The 26591-nt window shown below is 27.9% G+C and overlaps 1 protein-coding gene across 2 annotated transcripts in view; it reads left to right on the top strand.

Annotated features, from left to right (window-relative positions):
• LOC129964099 (solute carrier family 12 member 7-like) overlaps positions 1-26591 on the top strand; it is a 615365-nt gene that overhangs the window by 430089 nt on the left and 158685 nt on the right. The window lies entirely within an intron of this gene.

Genomic DNA, 26591 nt, shown 5'->3' on the forward strand with positions numbered 1-26591 from the left:
CAATATTAAGAATTAAAATTTTAGGGACTATTAGAATGGGAAGAAGTAACATTGTGTATTGATATATTGCACTGTACATTGAAGGGCGGGTTTCTCAAGAAAAATTGCCAGTGCTTGAGTCCAGTTTGATCCATTCTTAATCCAGCAAAAATTGTATCAAGCTTTTACTAGACAAACTGAGAAACAATACAATTGATCAAAATTCATTCGCCTCTTTATGGTCCCATTTTACTTGCCATATTTTTGCCACCAACTTAGATCTATGTACATTACAGGAGAAGGGAGCCTTGGTGATAAAATTTGTAACTACAATACACTAGTGTACAATTCGTAACTACAGACAAATGTGTAATAAGGAGCCCATATAGTAAAGAATACATCTGAAAACAAAACCCATAATATTTTAAGTTCCTACATTATATAATATCTTAACCCAGTAGGTCACTAACATGCACACAATAACTTACTTTATATTTACCTTATTAAAGACACGGCTTTTTCTTCAGCAGTATCTCATTAATATCTGAATGAACATAATCTTCAGTAAACACAAAAGCATTTTTTTTTTTTATTTCTGAAGTTTGACATTGTTATAAGTATTTAAAATTTTGTTCAATAATTAGTTCAAATATTGTCTTTTTAACTTGAATATATTCTCTGATCAATAATATCATATTGTTACGAATTACATTGTCTATTATCAATAATATCATATTGTTACGAAATACATTGTCTCTTATCAGTAATATCATATTGTTAAGAGTGCTTCCGAACATAATATGTTTGCTAGTAACGAAAATAATTTTACAGATATACTAAGGCTACTGTATGGATGCGAAGTAAATAAAATCTGATCTTTTGGCGACATGGCGACAAAAATAAAAAGATCTCGTATATTTGAAAATCTTGGTAATAACTACCAATGGGGACTACATTTCCGTTGATTGCTCTAGAAGCGTCTTTACTTTGACGTTAAATAAAGCTGGGAGAAGTCAGTAAAATTAAAAGATGAATCGAGAGACATGAGTAGTTGAGCGAAATCTCTCTTAGGAGTACTCTCTGAGAGCTTTGCGCTTTTATGGTTTATTACTGATTTGTTGCTTGTGTATTGCTGTTTACTGCAAGTGTTATTATTGTGTAGGCTTCTTTTTTTACTTGTATTTAGGGTAAAATAAAGCATCATTATCCATTATGGAGCTTTTTAGGCTTATTCGCTGTACAAATGGACAAATGGATATTGAAATTTTTTCATAACAGTATATCAACAATAGCATCTTAGCAGTAATAAGAGATAAATAAATATCTATATTTTTATATCCAAATGCTGCAACCAATAACTTATTATATAGTTACATTAAAGTAAGCATTTCTTTTTTTTACATCATCATAAATAGTGTTTCAATAACAGTTAAATAAGTGACTATACATTAATATATTAAATATTATAAACAATACAAATTGCTGATTTCATATTATAGTTACACTGAAGTGCTAAAATATTGCATACAAATATGCAGGTGTCTTCAATGCACCTTTTAATATTCTAAAAATGGTCATAAAATGCTAACAAATAGTTGCCATAAATTAAATAACCTTATTCTCCCATTCACAATAACACATATCCTATCACTGTAAGGCAATGTAAATCCATAACCATTTGCTTCATTTCCAAATTTTATGTGCCTTATTTCCTACTATTAAACATGTGGTGCTATCGAACCATGTCCATTAAAATCCATTGAAGAGATTGCATTCTCCGGTATGGAATATATTAACTCCAAATTGAATCTAATACTCTTTCAAGCTAACGCAGGCATTTGGGATTAATGGAAAATCGTATTCATTGGAGCACATTAAAGCAAAGTACTGGATCGTTATCTTTTCAAGAGTGATAAATGGAAAGATACTCTGAAACAAATGCGTTGATAAATTGAATGGCAAGACTCGCGTTCTTTTCCAACTTTAATTTCAAAGATTCTGAAGTGAAGGTTTTATGCCCGATGAGCTGCACGGGATTAATCTTTCTGCTTGTTAATTTTAAATGTAAATCATCCAAGCTTCACCGGGATGAAATAAATTGGGAAATGCAACCATTTTTGTGTTTTTATCGTCGTAGTTCTGAATGACTTACAGTCCGCTGGATGATTCGTTCGAAAGAATTCCAAGTGTAATAATTCTTTTGCCTAAAAATTTGTAATTTTGCCAAATCAAGTGCTATATGTCATATCTTTCTTTGTTACTTTATTATTGGAATGAAAACAAGTCAAAACTTTGCTTTAAAAAATTCAATGTTTATTCTATAACTATTTGACTTCAAATATTCTCTTGCTTTTATCAGAAAATTTCTCTTTTCACATGTTTCGAAGTTAAACAAGATCGTTTGGCAAAAATGTTTCTTTGTATGCATTTTGGTTGAAACGTTTTTAATTCAATTTGAAAAATTCCAAGTTTTTGGTGGCTTTCTACTGATTTTTTTTCGTGTAAATTAATACGCATTAATTAATTTCGTTGTTAGAATTCTTAATAGCACTGTTTTATCATTTTGCTGCTCTGAATTGCATTTGAAAATTTTCATTCACTTAATTTTCTTTTCTCATCGTGAAATAATTTTAAATATTATTTATTCACTCTGCAAAATTTTAATTAAAAAATTTAGTCACTCATTTGTTTAAATTTAATTTAAAATATTTCATAATCTAAAATAATCACTCACTCAATATTGTTCCCGAAGTTGAATCATAATTTTTAATGATAGATCAATAGATTTGATAGATTAATCCCTTACTCATAGATAATTTTCTAATCAAATGAAATAGAAAGAAGCTATATATTTTTCCTAATCATTATATTTTCTAAGCACCTGTTTAAAAATTCTTTTACACTTTACAAAAATTTTGGCTTCTTGATGGCAACGTTGAAAAATAGATTAATACATAGATATTTGAAAATTATTTATTTTATATTTCTTGAAAATACGAATAAACTGCAATACTTTTTGGGGGAAAAGTAAGAAGAAGCTTCATTTACTGATGATAATCGCATTAATGCATTAAATTAACCTTTCGATAATCAGATGAATTTTTGTCCAATCCTTTCTCGGACAAAAAAAATCATTATTTCTCTCCTTTAAGCAGCTAATAAAGTTTTATATGTGGGGAAGTCTACATACAAAGATATTGAAGAAACATTATGTGTAATGACAGTTATAGATAACAAAAGTATTATCAGCATAAAATGTATTTCCACTCTACGCTGGCATTGCCAGAATGATGGAGGAGAAAATAATGATGCTCATTATTAACTAACATCTTAAAACATTGTAACATTTTGGCAGTACAGTGAAGTTGCCAATTTCTTCTTTTAAAATTAGAAATGATAAAGAAGCAAAATCACAAGGGCTAAAAATATACCATTCATACTCTCTTAAAAATGGGCTTTGACGATAAATTTATGAATTATATTTAATAAAGTTCGGTTTTCTGAAGACAATACATTATAAAGCCAAATGCAAATGTTGATCTTGCAAACATAAATAGCATAAAAAAAATCATTCATATCTCAAGTATCATATTATACAAGGGAAGTATTATATAAGTGTATTTATACTTTCTCGTATGCGTAGTATAGAGAAAGTATAGTAATTGTCAAAAATTCAAAATCGAGATTTTGAGGAATTTCCACGTTTTAGAGCTCCTTGAGTTCGAAAAACATATTTTTGGAAAATGTCCGACTATCTATTTGTCTGTGACAAAGATAACTCAAAAACGCTTTGATCTAGATGGGTGAAATCTGGTATATAGTCTTTATACCAAATTTGTAGATTTCTATCAAATTTTGAATAAAACCTGTTCGGAGGAAGTCCGTCTGTCCAGCCGTTTGAATATGAGTTAACACGATAATTACAAAACCAATACAGCTATGTAGATAAAATTGGGTACATAGATTTAACATCTAACGTTTAGACACCTTTCAAATTTTGAGCCAAATATAACTAGGAATTGACTACTGTCTATCGTTTTATACTTTCAAAAACACGTAAACGCAATGACTCAAATATATCACATTTGGTATGGGATTCTGTGACTGCAAGTATAGTCAATTTCAATCAGTTTTGTAAGAACGCGTCTAAAATCCAGTTTCGATATTTTTGATATTTTTAACAGCATACCAGAGAATAATCTCTAAATAACTCGCCAAAAATAAGACGATAGATTCAGTAAAAATATTAAATTCACTCCAAAAGTTAATATCTCGGGGCTATATTACACCAATGCCAAGGGGTTCTCTGGCATAACGTTTATTAGAAAGTATCTGAGAAAGTTATCAGGGGACTGTTCCCGCTGGTTTCTCTTATTGAAAGAAATTCTTAATAGTTATTAAATAATAACTAAATTTCGTATGGAATTTCGTCTAATTGCAAATTATGGTCATAATGAAATTTTTTTTAAAAAAAACTCTTTTGTAATATTTTCTCTTGAACAATAAAAATAGTCAAGAAAGTAGTTTTCTCTAATTGTACCATTTTGATAATTACCGAAGTTAACCCTTTCTAAAGCCATGTGAAGAATGCCTCCCACCAAATTCTTCAATCTTTATATGAAGTTATGTAGGTTGACTTGAGCTTTGACAAATTTTTCAATGAAACAGAAACTTAGATGCTTCAGTTCCTTATGTCACACAAAATGGTGTGACTTGGTTTGTTACTTAATTATTAATTAACCAAATTAATTAATCAATCAAATTAAATTTATCTAATAAACTAAATGGATCACGTTTCATAAACTAATTTCAATCCTAAAATTATTTTAATATACCATGACTAGAAAAAAAATGGCCTTTTAAAGGATTAACGTAAAGTTGAAATTCTATTTATTTATTAGAAACAATATTCAGATAGAAGAATTCAAAAATAATTTCAGAGAGAAATTACGAAATTATTTCCATCCTAAAAGAGGTCAAGCCAGTATAAAGCTAAGTAGTCCTACTTCAATTTAAAATAAGATATCGACCACAAAATAATTACTTCTAACTTATTCATAAATTTCATCTAGGGATTAAAGGGGATCTTGGCGACAAAATCTCCTGAACCTTCCCCACAAATCTTCTAGAGACCTTAATATCCCAAATTATTCCGGTCAGCATTAGCAAGTTTGCTGGAGCACCGGAGCCAAGCAATTTTAATTAGAAGTGCACACTTCCACTCAACAGTGGAGCAGAAATCGGTTAGACCGTCTTCAAACTCATTTATAAAGTCGGGGGATAACCTTAATGATAAAGTACGCTGGATGACTTTAAAGGTCTGATTTGGAATTTGAATTGGTCTCGCGATTTCCCCCGAAACGACGTAATTAGTTGTAGCTAGAAATGAAACCTTATTTCACGGTCTTGTTGACTCAAGTACGTTTTCCACTCGTTCTCTTCGGAACTACATTCTCCGCAACTCAATGATACTTCAATAAGAAATATATTTTTAAGACTGTTATTATAAGTTATTGTATGTGGAAGAAATAAGTATAGTTCTGTCACAATTAAAACTATCTTTAAAGATAGGACTAATTGAGCCAAAGGAATTTCTTTTTATATAAAAGAGAAAACGTGCGAAATCTATATAATAAATTATTAATGTGAATTGATATTGTAACGAAACTTGTTCTAACTTGGTGCTGGCTGAATAGGTCAGTGGTAGAATGCTATGAACTGAAAGCGACTGTTTGCAAGTACGTAACTGGCGGCGGGCAAGTTGCCTAAAAATTGTTTTGTTATTGATTTACTTTTTGTTATTTCTCGTTTGCTCTAGAATCTTCTTAAAATTTCTGTGTCTTTCTAAATCTGTAAGATTCGAATCATTTCGTCTTGTGGATAAAAGCAAATGTAAGAATTAGTTCGTTAAATAAAGTCTCGAGTTGAAATTAGCGAGCGTTATCTTTGACTTTAATTAATACCCGGTTTATCTACAATAAATTCATCTACGTGAGAATATAGGTATATTTCCGATAGAGATAGCAGATAAAAGTTTTTACCCATTTTCGTTATGTAAATACTTTGATTTCAATGAATATTTTTTTAATAAGTTATACTAAAGAATTTTTGTTCTGTTAAAAATAATTTTAAACTATTGGTTATTAATCTATGGGTCAAAGCTTCGAAAATATCCCGTAAAGCTGAGACTATTTTTATTTTTTTCTGTCAGTTTCTTTATGTTTTTGAGTAAAACTGATTAAAAAATCATCTGATTTGAAATATTTATTTAAAAAATTTGACAAATATTAATCATGAATTAAAATTATCGTTTGACATTATATATTATCAATATTATCACCTGGTATCTATATTTTCATCGAAATTTAGTAAAGCTTTTGACGCCTGATGGTAGTCAAAACCTGACTGCAGTTTCAAATAGAATTTAATTTTTTTTTGTCTACATATGAGCTGGTGAAGTAAGCTCGTTAGCTACAATAGAGTCACTAATTTACTGATACAATTCCCCTCTGAACCACAAAATCAACTTTCAAAAATGAATTTCTCAAAAATTTTAATTTACGTACAGCATTCTTAAAATTTTATATTTCTTTTATTCAAATCAATGCAGAGTTTAATAAATAAAAAAATATTAATTTTTAAAATAATTTAAAAATTTTATTTTGGAATTTCACACAAATACAAATTTAATGCTTTAATTTTTCCATTAGCTTCTGAAGATATGTCGCTAGAAAAAACAATTTATCACTGTCAAGTATGAATCGCTGAGATTTTTCCTCCAAGTCCATTCATTGATAAGTCGTTTTATATCGTGAAATTATCATTTTGAAACCGAAACCGGTCGGAAACCGACCCACCACTATAGAACTAAGGCTAGTTTGCAGTGTGAGGGCTGAACGTGTGCATTTTCCATTCTAAAATACGTTAAAAAAGAACAAACATTCAGTAGTAAATTGAGTGGGAAAAGCTTAGAAAATACTCAACTTTAACAGAAATTAGAGTATTCACCTGACATTACTCACATTTCACGAATTTATAGAATTTTACCTAGGGATTATAAGGGATCATGTCAACAAAATATCTTGATCCTTAAAATGCCCTCCATTAATCTTTTGGAAACCATAACATGACAAATTATTTTTACCTATTCTGTTGGAGCATTGGCGCTAAATGATTTTATCAGAAGCATATAATTTTGATTAAACAGTCTCAAAATCATTCATAAAGTCAGTGGTTTATTCTTAATAATATAATTTACTAGAAGTAAACTAGAAGTTTTTATATGCTTGTTAATGCATTTGAATTGTTCTAGCAATTTTCTCTGAAACCGAGAAATGAATTAATGCATCTGAAGACTAAATCATATTCTTATAGAAAACGTTTTAATCATACATATTTTCTTAAATTTTAATTGGATTCTAAACTAAAAAAATCATTATCAACTATGTTAACTTAAGAATATGATTTCCCCAATCATTAAATATTTTATTACAATAAGATGTACTTAAAATAGAATCAAAGCGTTACTAGATAGTAAGATGGGTGAAATAGAAACTTTTTTTGTTCCATTTAACTTTTCCATACAAAATAATCTTCAGTCTTTTCATAAGAACTTTATGCTATAACATTGTTACGAATCTCCAATACTGCTTCCCTATACAGTTAGTCTCATAGAAGAAAGAGAGAATTATAATGAATGCTAAATGCACAGGAGTTCAATCATCCTTCGCCTTGGCGACAACTTGGCTCCAAACTGGCAACATTATGTATTTGGCTAATTTGGAAATAAAAATAAAAGGTTGGGAAAATACTTAAATTAAAGCGGTATCTCTATTAGAATTTGAGATTTGGCTATTCTTCTAGAATTTTGATGCCCTATCGTCTATAAATAAACAAAAGTCTAAAGCGAAATAGTTAAGTGTATTCTCTATTTGGAATGTAAACTCGGGGAAAACTCTCTGGGCGCTATTGTGATCTACTATCCTTTAACTGCTATATTCCTACTACTATTTCTTTAACTATTTTCTACTTGTATATATGTTGTTTATTTTAGCAATTGCTGTCTTTGCATACGTTTTTGGTGTGCTTTGCTACTTGTGTTTCGCGTTTCTCTTCTTGAATAAAGTGCATTTACTTATTTCGAGCTTGTTTTCATACACACATCGGTATTTTCGTAACAATATTTGTTTCTTCAACAATCATACATTTTATGAAAATGTTGACTACACTGTTAAAAGTTGAATTTGTGTTTCATCAGTATTAAAATTCAGTCTTCTGGGAGTGTTACTTATTTATTTTTTATTTTTTTTTACTATGCTTCCAGCATGATTTTAAAGATATATTCTAGTAAGTATTAATGAAATATTTTAAAACATATCAAAAATAAACATCTGTTATAGAAGGAATATATTCTGTGCCTTGTTCCTCAAATAACTTTACAAACTATTATTAAGACTTTTAACCCTTTCTAACTTTGACATTTACAGTGCCATTCTAAAGTCTTCATCGGGGCCATTGTAGCTCCTTTTCTTTCACTTATTCAAAAAAGAATTGCAGATTCATTTCAGCTTTTTGACAAATGACTATTTTCGATTAATGCTTAAAAATATTAATAAAAATGTTTAAAATCACTATAAATGAGATATAGAAACATTTTATTTTAATTATTTTTACTTTTTGATTTTTAATATGTAATTTATTTATAAAAAGTATCTTTTTTGACGCTTAAATATAGATTAATAGATACATGTAATCAATTAAGTAAGAGATCGATTAATCGATTTCAAACTTCTATTTTCACAATCATGAAATATATCAAGTTAAATAAAAATGTATAAAAATTGTTTATCCTTGTTTTTTTAAAAAAACAAGATGGAAAAATGTTTCAATTATATTTCCTTCTATTATAAATTCTAAAATTAAATTAAAAGCTATTCTAAAAAATAATTTACTAAGGGCTATTTTTGTTGATTTTATTTCTTTTCTTTCGTGAATGATTTTGATCCTGAAAAAGTTCCTTGGGAAAAAATAAATTCATGAATGAAACAATAAATTCGGATTATTAACCATAATCATCTTATTTTTAGTCTGTCTGACCGAATTCTGGATTATTACAAAAAATCCAACTAACCAAACAGGATGTTATAACTGTTTCACATCAAAACACATAGCAAAGCTTTTTCGTAAAACTTTCAAAAATAATCTGATTAATACATTTCTTTGAATTTTTCACGCACAAAAATATGAGTCAGTAGATCCATCTCCTTCAACTCTTCTTTTGTTGAAACCAGCAGAACAAATTTGTCGAGACACAACAGTGCCCTTTTTTAGACCATCGAAGTTTAGAGACAAGGGCGAATTCAATTTTCCTCTTTCAGGAAATCCAATAAAACTTTCATCAGATTCTGCTGTCCTCGATTTTATGAAGATCAAAATATAGAGCTAAGCACAAAATTTACTGAAAGAGAAATCCTCGAGGCCATTTCCTAGAACAAATGAAGTTAAACCTCCCACTGGTCGGAGCTGGATTTGGTTTCAGACTAATCTTACTTTTCTATTAGAGGTAGAATGAAACACTGTCAATATTTGAATCGATGAGGTAATTGCGATTGTATTTGCAAAGCATGAAATGTTGTTTCTTCAGCTTTCTTTTTTAAGGAAGTTAAGGATTTCTATTTAATTTAGAGAAAAATCCCCCAAGTGTTTTGGAATTAGTTTCAGTGTTCATGTTTTTTGCATTTACTATTTCTAAATGAAAAATATGTGAGTGAAAATTAAGAAATTATTTGATATCCGTTATGTAAGGAAAGAAATATATAGTTCTACATTGGAACATCCTGGATAAATTCCTGAGGTATGTGACAATTTTTGCGATAAACTTTGTGAAAAATATTATAAAATAATCATACTTTTGAATTTTTGCTTAAAAATTAATCAAAAATGTCCATGAAACAAAGACATATGTTAAAAGTCGAACATAGTTTGAAAATTGAGAAAAGTATGATTTTTTGGCTAAAAAAAGAAGTATAAAAACAAAGCTAAAAATGAAATATGTATAAGTAAGCATATTGATTATTGGGGAAATCATGTAACCGCCTTGTTTGGAAGTTTATCAAATAATTTCTTGTGTATATATATATATATATATATATATATATATATATATATATATATATATATATATATATATATATATATTATTTATTGAACTTATTTTATGAACTAAGAAGTATGCTGTATTTTCATTCACTTTTTAACCCTTTAAAGGGTCATTTTTTTCTAGTCATATTATGTTAAAATATTTTTAGGCTTGAAATTAGAATAAGAAGAGGGATTCATTTAGCTTATTAGATAAATTTAATTTGATTAATTAATTCATTTGGTTAATTAATAATTAAGTAACAAATCAAGACGCATCACTTTGTCTGAGATAAAGAACTGAAGCATCTGACTTACTAAAAAAATTTGTCAAAACTTATACCACCCTACATAATTTGATACAAATATTGATAAATTTGGTGGGAAGCATACTTCCCAAGGCCCTAGAAAGGGTTAAGTGATATTCAACCTCTTATCATCGAGATTCAACAGATAAATAATATAAAACTTACATTTTTTTCACATTATGAAGCATTGAAAATTTGTAAGTCTTTTTAAAGGAACAAATTATTTATTCTATAATTCAGAAGCTGAAAAAAAAAATTTGACCTTATTAAACAAAATTTAAACAAAATCATCATTTATTAGATTTGAATTTTAGAGATTTTTTCGTGAGAAGATTTTACCAAAAGTCAAAATTTAAGAAAATAGTATTCCAAAGCATAATACAACATAAAGGTGTAAGTTTTGCAACTATAAAAATGAAGGTAAAATTTATAAAAATAAGCATAAAAACAAAATTCAAATTTCTTTTTAACTATTCATATATTAAGTATATTGACTAATAAATATTTGAAACTTTTAGTAAAAATAGATTTTCTAATGTATGCACATATAAAAGCACTTTATATAAGATTTCATCAGATATTTCAAATAATTTGTTTGATAATAGAATTTAATCCTATTTAATATTAATTTCCAACATCTTTTATAGTATTAAATTACTATATGTTGTAATAAATCAATGAAATCTAATGCAAAACTAGTCCCCCCCCCCTCCTCCATAAAAAAAATTCTTTTATGAATACATTTTTTTAAGTCATATATTTCGATTTTGATAACAAAAAAGGCGAACTTATTCAGAATGCTGAATATTGGCTCTTGGAAGCCATTTTCTCTCATCGAATTTATTTGTTTCAATTTAAAATTCATGGAATTTGCTACAAGGTTCTTCCTAAAAACAGCTTAGTGTTGAAGGAACATGGAAGTGCTTCTGAAATTGCTGTATTCTGGAGTAGAAAACATATTTGCATTCAGTGGTACTTCGGGCTACAAACTTTGAAGCAAGACATGAATTTTGTATTACAGAGAAATCCAGATTAGAAATATTTTTTTTTTCTGCGAAAGTATACTAGATTTTTTTTTTTTTAACTTTTGTTTCTTAGACGAAATTTTTATTAGAAATTTTAGGTAGATGTATACTGCAACTACGTATTTACTTTAACATATTTTTTTAAAATATTTGTAATTAATATATTTCTGTGTTAATCATAATCTCTTCACTTCATAAAATAAATGTAAATTCCAAATTAAATTAGATAGGGTAGATTTTAGATGGTAGATTTTATAGGAAAACTGATGTATTAAGATTAATAATGTGTATAGATCTTTTAATAAAACGATATGCAATTTCATAAACTTTAAAAACTAAACACTTATTTAAGTATATTTCTTTCTTGTCAGTAAAGATGTAAATTTTCATAATCAGTTTTACTATCATCTCCTGGAGTATTCGAAATTTGAAATTTTGTACATTTTGTTTTTCATTTTTTATGGCATTACACTATTTTAATATTTTAAGAACTTAATTTTCAACTAATCGTTACTTAAATTAAATTGCAGTTCAGTATGAGTTGTTTCATCTTGTATTGAGCTTGAGAAATAATAGATAGCGAGATTAAAATGTAGAAAATAAATTTTAAAAATTGTTTTGTTAGGTATACTAAATAAAAGTTTCCACCTAAGAAAATTAAGCCTCATTGCCAGAAATGTTTGATTCCTACTAACACTAATAAAAGTTTTTTTAAAGCAATTTTAATTAGATTTATTAAATAACTACCAGAGATACCCGATGTTGATCAAGAATTAAATATCTTCATGTTTAATATCTTTAATGTAAAAACTACTTTTGTACAAAATGTCATATTACACAAAAAAGTTTATCGCCTGAGGCGATTTTTTAATTAAAATATGAAATCAATTGAGCCAAACGATTTTTAACATTTCCAATAGCTGATGTTCTCCTTAAATTGCTATTATTTTTTTTATAAGTACTTAAAATTTTGTTTAAAAATATTAAAGTTTAAGAAAGATCTTAATGAATGGTTAGTCAATTAATTAAATAATAAATTTCTCATTGATAAAAGCATTTAAAAAATCAAAACAGCAGCTTTTCTTGAATAAATTTTTAGTCATCAGCTTTTAAATTTTCAGTTAGTATTCTTCTAAAATTCTGCTAATGGGAACTTATGATTTCTTTTAGAAATCTTTGTATCGCCATTCAAATTTCTCTTTACTCAAAATTAAATTTTTACAATTATAAAATTATTTCTTTCTTATATCGGAGAATATGCATATATATATGACAGAAGATTTTAATAGAAGTGCTTTTATATTCTTTTAAACCTAATAAAAGCGACTTGCAAAACATTTGGCTGAAATGAATCTGAAAAATGCATTTATATGAAAGGATATTAAAAAATACGGGTAAAGTAGTTTAGAATCTCAACATATTCCAGCAACTGAGTAGTTAAATTAGTAGTAATTTCCTTATTTAAATTAGTACTAATTCCTTATTTTATTTATTTGAATTCGGCTCAACTGCTTAAAAGGTGAAGTGGAGCATTAATACACATACACTCACATGCATATATGCATAGCCAAAAAATGTCTCCTTTTTGAAAATACACTAGAGCAATTTTGAACTTTTGGAGTAATTAAGGAATCTAATTCGGACCAAGCTCATATGATGAGCAGGGAAGCATCAACAGCACCCCTTCTAAACTTCGGTGTTACACCAACAAAAGAACTTTTGTCCCTCGACAGATTTATCATGCACTCGACGTATCCATGGTAAATTTTTGTTTCGTTATGAACCCCTGATCTTCCGGATTCATGATGGGATATAAAATGTAATTATAACTTTTTTTTGTGGATATATCATGCAGTTTATAACTTCTAGTCAGTTACGATTCCTTTACAAACTTTCACAACTCACTATTTAGATTCTGCTTGAACCTCGAGTATATATTTCTCCCAAATCTCTATCTATGGTAAATCAACAATGGAATGAAGTCTTTGTCATGCGACCGTGAAATCCTACTAGAGCAGATTTCTAGCAGATCTATGAGGTCGTTAGTTCGTGTTAATAATTATTTAAATTCATTAAAATCTATTTCAAGGACGGATATTTTTAAACTAATGAAATATCTCTAATAATAAAATGAAAATTAAATAATAATTTTAAACTAATGAAAATAAACTAATGAAATTTAAACTAATAAAATAAACTAATGAAATTTAAACTAATAAAATGAACTAATGAAATTGAAACTAATAAAATAATAAATAAAGGAAATTTCTAATCAAAAACATATTAGCTTGATAAATTTTTAGGTTTCATCCGTTTTTCTTTATATTATGTTTATAAATTTACTCTTAAGTACAATTTAAACAGCAACCTTGAAATCTATAAAACGGTTTTCTAATTAATTATTTCATAACTGCATCGAATTATTATTACACATTTTTATTCGAAATTCTAAAAAGAGAGTTAGTTCAAATTTGTGTGATCCATGAAGGGAAAATTTTTCAAAGTTTATTTTATTTTATTCCATTTACCGTTGCAACCCAACAACTTAAAAGAAGATTATGGAACATTTACCATTTAATTTCGTCAGGGTTTCCTCATCATGTAGTATGGGTAATCCTAGGGATACATTAAATAGTCTCTTGGAGGTACTTAAACAATAATAGGTAATTATGGGTATTGATAGATATATTGAAAAGAATAAACGGTAAATGGAAAGATAAAACGATGTTATAATAAATGGTGATTCCAATTCCAAATTAATGCAAATAAGGATAGATATAGATTTTTTAATATACAATAGGATTTTATATTGTATTTATCTTCTACTTTTCCAGATTTTAAATTATTGAAGCCTAATTGTCTCAAGGTTCCATTAAATGTCGTTATATATTAAATGTATATAATTACCAATATACACGAATTTTACGTAACTGGTAAAAATAATATTTCAGTGTTATCTTGTTATTGATGTACCTTTATGTAGATATTATCAATTATACATAACTAATAGTACCTGCACAACGTAGTTCATGCTATAATGAATGTTAAAAAATTTTTTTAATATTTTTAAAAATTCTATTTACAAAAGTTTAATTTCGAATGGAGCATTATAATCTAAAGATGTGTTATTAGTGCTCGCTTGTTCGTCGCCATTCTTCATTTTTCAGAGAAATCGAAAATACTCTACTTCATTTTTCATTTTCTAGATGAAAAAAATATCATTGTGTACCGATTCAGAAATTCATTGTTTCATATTCAATGTTCATGACTCTCAGATAAGTTATTAATGTCTATCATCTTTCTCGTGAGAGATATGTCTGGCATAAAATATATCTCGCCATTTGCAGGAAGAATATTTTGTTTTTATTCTAATGATACTTTGTAATAAAAAGAGTTCCTCAACAAAGACTCTTTTTCGGAGCTAAATTTTTAATGCATTATGGTTTTAAATTCAATTTATATTTCGTACTTAATGGAATATTGTAATAGATTCTCGCCAATTCAAGCAAGCAATCTAAACATGTGAGTTATTGCCAATCGGCGATTAATAAATTTGGTCAGATTCTGCTTCTATATAATTTTTTTTAGGAATTTTCATGATTCTTGGTTTTCGATTTGTTCTGAATGTCCTATTACTGAAATTCTGATTTGCCAATATGCCAAAAAATTCCTATGAGAAAAGTTTCCTTTCTTCACTGATTGAATAAGCGAGAAACTCATTTGGGAAATAATTTATTCAAAACAAACAATGAAACTATTTTATTCGTTCTTTTATATTAGAGAAAATTGTTTAAATAATCACCTCAAAAGATAATAGAAATTATAATTTTGATGAAACTATAATTGCAATTAATATCAGTTTCAATTGTTAAAATTTTTTGGGGAAAGTGACTTATTTTTTAAAATTTCATAAAATTCAGTAAATTAGGTCAGAGATCCAAAATATATTTTTTTAGAATGACAATCGTTTAATAAACAATTTTTTTACTTCAAATTTTAATATGTGGGTTTCATGATGCATTGAGTCACCATTATGATTGATTGTGAATTAAATTTTATGGCTGTAAGGACGATATATAAATGAGCATTGTCAGCATAATGAAAGATGAATATATACATCATACTTCGTTTCCTAAATATAGACGGAGCCGCATGGAGCGATGATAATAGCTCAATGGATACGCAAGTATAAAAATGTTGAGAAACGTTGAATTATGTGACTGAAACGATTTATCATATTCATCCAAATCCTTTTATAAATGAGAGAAGTAGATAAATAATTCTGCTGCATCATTCTTGCCTTGGGTCAGTACTTCTTTTAACAATGCCCTATTTTGGGAATATGTCAAAGAAGAACGCAGTTTTTGATTGCTTTCTTAAACGATGACTTTTATACGCCAAAAATGATTAATATATAATTAATACATATGCTCAGATATAATGGATGATCATTATTAAATAATAAATAGTTATAAATTACTAAGAAAGTTTTGGGACAAAAGTTATTCTATTTTGTATAATAACTAACATGGAACATTTGAATAATATAAATACTGTATGGAACACAGGAAATGTATAACTAACGTGAAACATGAGAAATCGTTTTCTAAAAAAATAGCATTAAAGTAAAAATAGGAGAAAATTGACAATGGTGATTTAGGCCTAATTCGGTTATTTTTATTACAATAAGCATAAGAAAGAAATGAAGAAACCTTTGAAGTGATTGATTGAAATTTAATGGATATTTTATCACAATAATAAATTTTGAGCAGTTATTTGTGACATTTAGCTGAATTTTTAAACATTTGTAATTTTGTTTACTGCTTTCGGGATTAAAAGTTTATTTTTTATATTTTTTTCCTTTTTCATTGTAAGATTTGTTTTACGAAAGAATGTCCAATACATTTCGTATGCATATAGTTCATATCCTGTTGGCTTTAGGATTCTGAAAATAGTTTTGTCGACTCCAAAATGTATTATTTCTTTATTGATTTGTGTGATGTGCGAATTTATACTTTCCTTTAAAGCAACAAAAATAGTGTAAATTTAAATTAGCCCTCTCCGCTTTTTTAAATGATTCTATAATCAAAAAATAGAAGTAGTAATATCAGGCAATTAAAAATTTGCATAATCCTTTCCCACGATCTTTTTTGCAAAAGGCTAATTCTAAATGTAAAATAAATATAATTGTTAAAAAATATTCTTGTGTTAAAATGCCCGTTAAATATTAGACAAACAGGTTTAAAAATTAAATACACGTTAATTTATTTAATTTTTACTCATTTTTATTTTCCGAAATTTAATCTGCAGGGCCATTTTTGCAACTTTTGATAATGTAAATTATTTTTTACCCTTCAAAAATCGATATCGTTTTCTAAATAATATAAATGAAATAAAGAGAACTGTAAAAGCAATGCAGTAAAACGGGCTCTACCAATTTTAAAAGAATTTAATTAATACAACCCCTTACATAAAACACTATACTTACAATTACACACAGTTAGTCAATATTTATATTAACAAGCTTAACATGAGTAAATCTTTCGGTCGATAGATTTTACTTGCCCTCGTCCTGCCTCACTTTTAATTGGCGCTTGGAGGTTGGCGCTTGTTTGGCGCACTGGCGTTATTTGAGAGGATTACTGGACTACTTTCTTGTAAGTGATTTCTAAACATTTTCCCTTTGATTACGATCCATAATATAATTCAAACAGCTTCCAGCGATATTTTAATTAATAAAAGAAATTTCCTTTATAATAATGTTCCATATAAAGCTTATACGGGAACTAATTTAAGATGGTAATCATTTCTCAAACTAAGATTTAAATCATTAGAGTCTAGACCCGATCTTAGCACCATAAGATTAGCCGATTTCTGAGCTGAAAACTGAGAGCATGACACTCTCATATTTAATAAGATCAAACGAATGTCCAGAAAATTTTGTAAGAAATTTTTGATTGAATCAAGTTTCAACTATTTTATCTTTCGATTCAAAAGTTCTATCATCAGACTATCTTAATATTCAAATCTGTGATTATAATGCATTGTTTTGTCAGGGTTCATTCAATGTTACTATTGTATAAAATTTCTAAAATTATTTGGTAAATGATAATTTTAAAGTAAAAACAATTTTTGTTGTTACAGAGAAAATATGTTGAAATTAAATATACACTAAATTAATTCCTATTTGCTGATCTACTTCTTAAAAAATGTAAAATATATACTAAATAATGTATTTTAAAAATGATAAAATAAGATCTTTGAAAAATTTAAATTAAATATACAAATGCAGAATTTTTATTTGGCTCTTTAAGTAATGTGAAGGCTTCTTGAATTTAAGAGAAAATTCACTGAATACAGATAATTTTCATTTGAATAATTTTTTCAAAAAAAAAATTATTTTTTAAATTTTAGAGTATTTTATTAATGTTTTTGTTTATCCTTGCTTTTCAATAGTAAATAATACCTTTTCTATCAATTCCAAGCAATTAAAAAACAAAAAAGTAATCTTTTAACTGCCTTCAGTATTATAGCGTGATGGATACCTTCCAAATATAAATACGAATTTTTCTTTTTTCTTTCATTGCTTTTCCAGACACATTTTGCATCTGTTCCAAACTGCAGTAGCAGACAACAAGCGCAGTTGTGAGTAATAGCGACATCGAAGAGAAAGCAGAAAAACGTTAAAACATTTTTTTTCGGGATTTTCTTGATACGTTAGGGAAAACGATTTTACTGTGATAATATACTTGGAGACAGTTTCCGACACATTTTTTTAGAGGAGGGAGAGAGGGTATAACTTTTTTGAACCCTGTTTTTGTATGTTTCACGCTTTATTTCTGTGTCGTATGCGATGAAAACAAAGGAAGAAATGTGCTTGCATATTTAAATATAAAAAGAATTAATAAATTTAAACCAACTGAAGTGATTAAACAATGATATTAAATGCATCTTTAATGAATGCTATCTTTGTTAAGCGTAAAATAGTTATAGTAATATGATGAGAGAAAAATCCAATATAGACATCGGTATGCCATCGTATTTCGAACAAGGATTCCTAGTTTCTCTTTTAAATTTTTTATTCCTTCCATCAATATTCTACTAATTATATATCACAACTTGGTAAAAGTTTTGTTGTTGTTAAAATTTTCGAAAATTACATGATAAAAGTTTCCGAATGAATCATTTGAAGTATGGATGTATTAAATGTTTCTTTTCTGGAACTTTAACATTTTGCCCTCTAATGTCTTCTCTCAGTCACCATTCAAGAGGGTGGATCATTTTGACATTTTATTTGTTTATTCATTTCAATTTTAATTGTTAAAAATACCTACAGAATGTTAAAAAGATGTAGATAAACTTTTTAGGAAAACTCAACTTAAAACAGTTACACGTATTTATTTTTTGGTATAATAGGCAAGTGCATGTATTAAGTGAATAATTATGCATCGAATTATCTTTTAGAGTGCAAAAGGTTAAACGGCTGCTCTTCAAACTAAAAAAAGAAAGGAACACTTTGTAAAAGGAGTGAAAAATAATTCAGTTTAAGCATTTCTATAAAAAGAGCTTCTTCTTAATTCCCTATTAAACCTATTTCATGATTAAACTGGAATTTTCAAAAATAAGAAAATAACTATTATATCTAAAGAATGTAGTGAATGTTATAGCTGCTTTTATGGTTTATCTTTAAAATTGATTAAAGTAATGCATCTACCTTTAATCATTGTATGCTAAAACTGTAAATCAGAAAATTAATAACATATAATCCAGGCATTATGTTTCAATTCAGAATGCAATTGAAATTATCGATTTGTTAATTGATTGATACTTTAACTGCTAATTTAATTTCCCTTAAGTTTCAATATCGGTACGAATTAATACCAATTGATCCAGCTAAAAATACTTTGTGAAGTGTACCACCATTGTGAAGTGTTCAATAACACCATTTCATAAATAATAAGATAACTGGGAGAAAGATGGTATGATTTGATGGAAGAAGATAAAAAGAGAACTTTATTCAAAGTTGTTGGTTGCTAATCTTGAAATATATGAGCAAGACAAATACTTCCATCCTAGGCTCTGAGTTCAGCTTCTAGTTTATTGGTTTTGGAATGCGACCAAATGATAATTTTATCAAACAGACAGCGAGACACGGTCGATGCTGAGAGTCTTCAGGGCATTGATTACCAATACGAGAGCAAAAATATTCGAAAATGTAGGACCCTGCAGCGGAGTTCCTATTGAAAGCAAAGAAACCCTTTACTACAGTAAATTATTATTTAAATTTCGATATATCGTTGCCAGAAATAGATTTTTGTTTACATCGTTTGATCTTTGCGCAACTAAGAGTAAAAATTCGTTTTACACATCAAGAATCATCGTTGCTGATATTGTCTTTCCAATTCATATAACATTGCTTTAATTATATTTATGAATACTTTATCGATTTCGTTTTGAAAGATATATTATTCTTTTAATGATGTCTAACGACAATCATAGTCGATAGTTATCGTCGCATAAGAGAATTAATGTAACAAATTTACCATCAAATTAAATTAAAAAGTAGTTTGTCTGTTTTGAAAATTATGTTTTGATTCGGCATTAATTCTAAAGATATTGTATTGCATTCAGAAAATCAGGCTTTTGATTATAAAAAATCTAATGGTTAAAAATTTATTTATCTAAAAACATTTCTAAGTGTATATATAGTTTAACATTTTTAGAATAGCAAATACGCAAAACACGAATGAATCACTGAAATATCAGAGTTGTATTTTAATATTTGTAAAATTAAGTGAAATGGTTTTCGAAATTATTTTTGTTTCTGTAAAATTAAATTTGCAATGATGAACTGAAAATCATATACAGGCTAACCAAATTACGATTAATATTTATTGAAAATAATTACATTTTGATATAAAAAGTGATATTTGGATGTCCAGAAAAAAAAATTGTGAACATGGAAAGTAAAGTAAACTAAAAGTGAAAAGGCAATTTATATAACTAAACTTTCATTCACTGATTATTTCCCTGTAGATTTTTAAAAAAAAGAAAGACAAATATTCTTTTTTTTTCTATTTAAAATTAACAAATTTCATGGTATATTACGTAAAACATATGCTTATCAGATGTTCAATTTTAATCACCAAACGAGTTTTATAGAAATGATTTGCGCATTTTTTTCAGAAAAAAGAATAATTTTTTACTTAGATTAAAATTTGACATTCTTTATTAAAAGAGTAACTATAACTGTAATGAAATTGGATTTCTATAAGTTTTTTCAGCAAAAATTTTTAGGTGCTAATCATTGACTTTTTTTTTCTTTTACTTATAATATTTTTCTTTGATAAAAAAAAAAAAACAGTCCTGCTGATTTATAACAGAGCAGTTTTTTTGTTGTTGTTGTTTGTTTTCGTTCGTTTCTATTTCAGACTGTCAATTACCTTTCAAACCATATTTTCCGTAAAAACATGAATGCCAGTTTTCACACTCATTATTTGAACTTTCCTGTCAACGTATGACACATTTTACTATTCCCTTGCCAGTATAGCAACAGACTGTTTGGCGGCGAAAATTTTTGGATATTTCTCAGTTAACATACTGCCTTCCATTTGTTTTTAATCTTACTTATGCTGTAGTACTTAAGACACGCGTGTTTTTGTATTTTCAAAATTTGTGCAGCGAGAAAGCCATTTAATAATAGAACTATCCACAAAGATTTTTATAATTTTTCGATTTTTTGCTTACATCTTAGTTTTATTATTTTATTCTTTAAAAAAATTATTTCAATTAGTTTAAATGATCTTGTTATATGTCATCTCACTTTTGAATCATGTGTCTTCGTTCCATTTATTATTCCATTAATATTTTCAAAAGTGTGTATGATATTTATTACCTTTTGAAGTCCGTTAATAACATTTAAACGAACTTTAATAACTAATTCTAAAATCAAAGAATTTGAAACATTTACATTACATTTTTGTGAGCATTAGTAATATATAATAGCACAAAAATAAGAAATCTTCCTTTTTAATTATTATTAAACATTTATTTTTTGAATATCTGGAACTTTTTATAGATTTAGATAAAGGACATAAGTGAATAATTCGATGTACCTAGCCCTTTTAAAACTATGTGTTTTAAGAATTTCAGGGCATCCGTTTACGACACTGTTTTGCTTAATTTTATGGCATATTTCTTATTTAATCGTTTATCTATAGTTATTTTAAAGCTTAAGCTTAAAATTAAAAGAAGTATCTAAAGTTTTTAATTTAAAATCCAAAGAAAACTAAAGTTTTAAGCTAAAATTTAAAGAAGTATCTAAAGTAACTTAAGTCCAAAATATCTTTTATTCTTGTCAAGAATTAAATTATTGTAAAATTTTATTATTCTAAATTTTTTAACCTAATTTTTACCAAAATTCATAATGTATCTTGTGTATACTTTGACTGAAATGAATTAATTTGGAATATTATTTGAAGACTAGGACTTTTACTAAGTGTATTCATAGAAAACTGAAATATGAGTTCTGTTTATTAATAAAAACAGAATGATAAAATGAAAGAACGGAAATAATAAAGCAGATAAACTTGCAAAATAATATTGTTCGGTACAAAAACATTTTGTTATTCTTTTCCCTCTTTAAAAAAAATTTGTGATGCCAGATTAATAATTGTAGGAAACAAACAAAATCTATAGTTCTATTTTAAAAGAATGATTTCATAATTAAGTGATAATTTAACTAACAAAATAATTTAATAACGTCCAATGCGATATACCAATTTAAATTTAGACTCCATTGCTCATTTTATGTAAAAAAAATTAGGACTTGAAGTTTCATCATAACTTAAGGCTACAAGCAAATGGATGACCAATATTACACGCATTCTCGTTTATAAGATGGCTACACGTAACTACTCCATCGAATTTACAAAAAAAAAAAAAATATCACTTTGTGGTGGAATGAAGATTATTATGTTCCGTTCAGTGGAAGCAAGAAGATCCATGTTTTCAGAAACATTTCTTTAATGATCATAATTCACACAAACCGAACACAAAACACGAATGACAAAACAAGACATCAAAGCGCGTACCTTACCAGAACAGCATATCATCTTATTACTATTACAACCGCAAGGCACTATGGGATACGTGCCCAATCAAGCTTCGCCATTTATTATCCAAAAGTGAAGATAAAGTAATGCAACTGCCACAATTTTCATTATTCTTGGAAATAAAGAAACTCATCAATGAATATTCATACTGCTCAAATTTAAAGCATTCGGGATTATTGCCATACTTGTTTCTCTCGTGGGAGCCATAACAAACATCATCTCAAAGAAATGGCTCTCTTGTTCATCATTTATGAAATCCTGGGATTTTTATTTATTTCTATTGCGTCACTTTAGATATCTTGGATAATTATGGTTAAAGTTTTCACATATATGTTCTTCACATACCAATTTAATGCCCCGTCAATTTCAATTAATAACTCACGTTAAATCTGAAATAACTTTATTTTTATGATTAACTATTTCTGTATGAAAAGGTGTTTGTTTTCACTTTTACCAAATAGCAATTCAAATAAAATTTTAATAATCCAGGCTGGTTGAATAATATTTCGAAAACAAATTTAAAAATAGGTTATTAGATATTTAATCGTACAATTTCTCTAATGTGAACTATTGATTTGATTCGATTTCATAGTCTCTAGAATTTTGATATGTTTATGCGTTAAACGTAAATTTTATATTAAGGTATACCAAAATTAACGTAATATTTGAATTTGCCACCATTTTTACAGTAAAATATTGTCGACTTATTTTTAAAAAAACCATTTGATAGCCGATAGTTTAGGATTAGTAAAAATGGAGTGTTACACGATAGAACAACATAATAACGCAAGATTTGGGTTAAATAAAATACACATTTTTTTTCTTTAAATTGTTATATTTTATTGAGTCGTAAAGTACACAGAATAGGGTTATATATGAAATAAGACATAGGGCAAATGGCCTCCACGACTTAGCTGACACATAAGCACTCTTTTGTGGGAATTGTTCATGAGCATTTTGCATAAATATGGCTGAATTTCGTTGATGCAGCGTTTAATTTCCTCCTTAAATGCACTCATGCTTGTGAGCTTTTGGGTAAAGACCTTTGACTTCAAATAAGCCATAAAGAGAAATCCAATGGTGTTAAATCACACAATCTGGGGGGAGGGCATTTTTAAAATTTTCGAACTGTGGCCGCCAGATTTTTATTATTATTGAAATATTGTTCAACAATGAAAACGAGTTATTCTATCGTGTCATGCTCCATTTTTACTAACCTTAAACTATCTGCTGTCAAATGGTTTTTTAAAAGGTTCCCAACACTTAATTGTGCAAATGGTGGCAAATTCAAATCTTGGGTTAATTTTGGGACACCCTTTAAAATTATGACGACTGTGAATGACATCCTTTTATAAGTTTAAGAATATTATAATTATTTTCATGTCTTACGCATTGACAGTAAAATGATTTAAATCGTTCGAATAATTCCACATAAACTAAATGGAAGCAAAATATATTCCTTCCACCAAAATCAAATTTATAGCATCCAAATTATGAGAATCAAACATAATAATAAAAACGATACACTGAATTGATAAGTTTTATACATTTTGCTAAAAAGAAACCCATACATCTCGCAATAGCCCATTATCAAACGTCGAGCTCTGCCTCATTTTTCTCCTTCACTCCTCGTGATACTTAAAGAGAAGAACATTCTTTCAGACCTGTGGACAGCCACAAAAACACACGAAACCCTGGCAAAAACCCACATTTCCTGATGCATGCCACAGGCTTTTTAATGACATAAACACGGATAATCTTCAGAACACGCGAGCCCTTCCTTGTGGCACATTTATGAGGGATGAAGGGGAAAAAAAGAGAAAGAAAAATTCGTTTTCGACACGCATCGAGCTTTTTCATCTCTTTCTGGAATCTTCAGAGGATGCATCTTTTGGAAGTCCCTGGATTTCGGCCAAGAAAACAACAGAGGCGAAAAAATGCCTCGAACCCCATAACTCTTTAAGGAAATCATTCGACCTACTTTGTCGAGGCGCCAGAGTGGTGTTGGTGGTGTTTCCATTCTTGCGCAGATGAACGAACCCTCCTCCTCCTCCTCCCTCCTTTCCATCTCTGGAAAATCTTGTAAAAATCGATGACACATGGAACATTAGTTGATTTGCTGCAGGGGAATTTACCAATAAAGTAGAGGGATTTTCCAAACTTCAACCTTAAAGGGATGAAAGAGCGAAAGAGGAATCATACCGGTTCAAATGATCAGAAACTGGACTGTCTGGTACAGACCGGTTTCCTTTTATATTAATTTATTAAATCCTTTCAAATTACAAGCCAGAGGGAGGGTTTTTCATTCGACTTTTCAAATTGCATTCCATTGCATGAAAAAAATAGAGTATGGATTTGGAGTGTGTTTTTTTTTTCCCATCGAATGAGCATAAAAATTTGATATTTGGCGACAATTTTTGGCAATTTGGTGGCAAAGCTACATACCTTATTTGTCTATGTCGTTGCATTACGAATTATCGCCCGCACTTGTTAGCAAACACGTACAAATCAGCAAAAGATCAACCTTTTGAAGTTTTGATCTACATTTCTATGTTATAGATCTACAGTTCTATGTTATAGATCCACAGTTCTATGTTATAGATCTACAGTCATAGATATAGATCTACAATCATAGATATAGATATAGATCTACAGTCATAGATATAGATCTACAATCATAGATATAGATCTACAGTCATAGATATAGATATAGATCTACAGTCATAGATATAGATATAGATCTACAGTCATAGATATAGATATAGATCTACAGTCATAGATATAGATCTACAGTCATAGATATAGATATAGATCTACAGCTCTGTGTTATAGATCTACAGCTCTGTGTTATAGATCTACAGTCATAGATATAGATATAGATCTACAGTCATAGATGTATATATCTAAAGTTTAATTTCATTTATCTATCTTATTGTGTTTTTTCGTATTATGTTCCTAAAGACATGAATGGCCGAGTCCACTGATTTTATAAAGCCGGCTTTTGTCTAAAATTTGAAAGAAATCTGTAAATTTGATGGAAAGATCTAAAATTATATTTCATGCCTGTAATTTCACATGTTTGAGACATAGCGCCTACATTTTTACAAGAGCAGCAAAAGGTCACCTTTAGACGGATTAATTAAAAAATTAAACACATATTTAAAAAAAATCTATATGTTTCATTTTTTTATCATCTGGTCTATATATATATATTTATGGGTGAGAATACAAATTTGTCACAGACTTATTTTGGCTAAAATTTTGATATCATTTGAAAAACTAAAAAGACCACAAACAAAATTTCATGTTTGTAGCTCTTTGCGTTTTTGAGTTGTCGTATTTACAGACTGAAAACATAATTCCAGAAAGGTATTTTTCGAACTCATAGAAATCTAAAATTAGGATAGTTTTTCAAATTCTTGAGATCACATTTTTCGATGATTACAATACTTCGTATATGCGAAAAGTAAATACAAAGATATTTTGCATCAATAACATTTATATATTCAATCTACTGTGCTTGCATAGAAGTGAAATGTAAATACAAAACATAACATTACAAACTTTAGAAAAGGATTGATATTGAATTTTTAGTGTTATAACAACAATATTGAAAAAAAGTGGAAAAAAAAAGAAAAATATAATACCTAATTGCAAACATTTCTTAGTACAGATCAATATCAACATTTTCATAATTTATGACAAATTTTCTTGCGTGATTAAAAAAATTGTTTTAAGCTTACAGTTTTCTGAATAATATTATTTAACTTAATAGATTAATTATATGTTTAACTTATGTGATTAATTATTTACTTATCAGTTATTTTAATTTATTGAATACAAAAATCAAAAACCACCACTTTCTGCAATTTATTTCTTTTCTAGAAACGATGAAGAATTGTAGTACAATATTTTTTACTAGAGAAACTTATAAATATTTTAAAATCCACCATAAATATATAAATTTTAGAATTCTATTTTTATTATGGGAAGCAATTCCCAATTCCCATAGCTTTCATAAAATGTCT

Source organism: Argiope bruennichi, chromosome 3 (genome assembly GCF_947563725.1).
Source record: "Argiope bruennichi chromosome 3, qqArgBrue1.1, whole genome shotgun sequence".
NCBI lineage: Eukaryota > Metazoa > Arthropoda > Arachnida > Araneae > Araneidae > Argiope > Argiope bruennichi.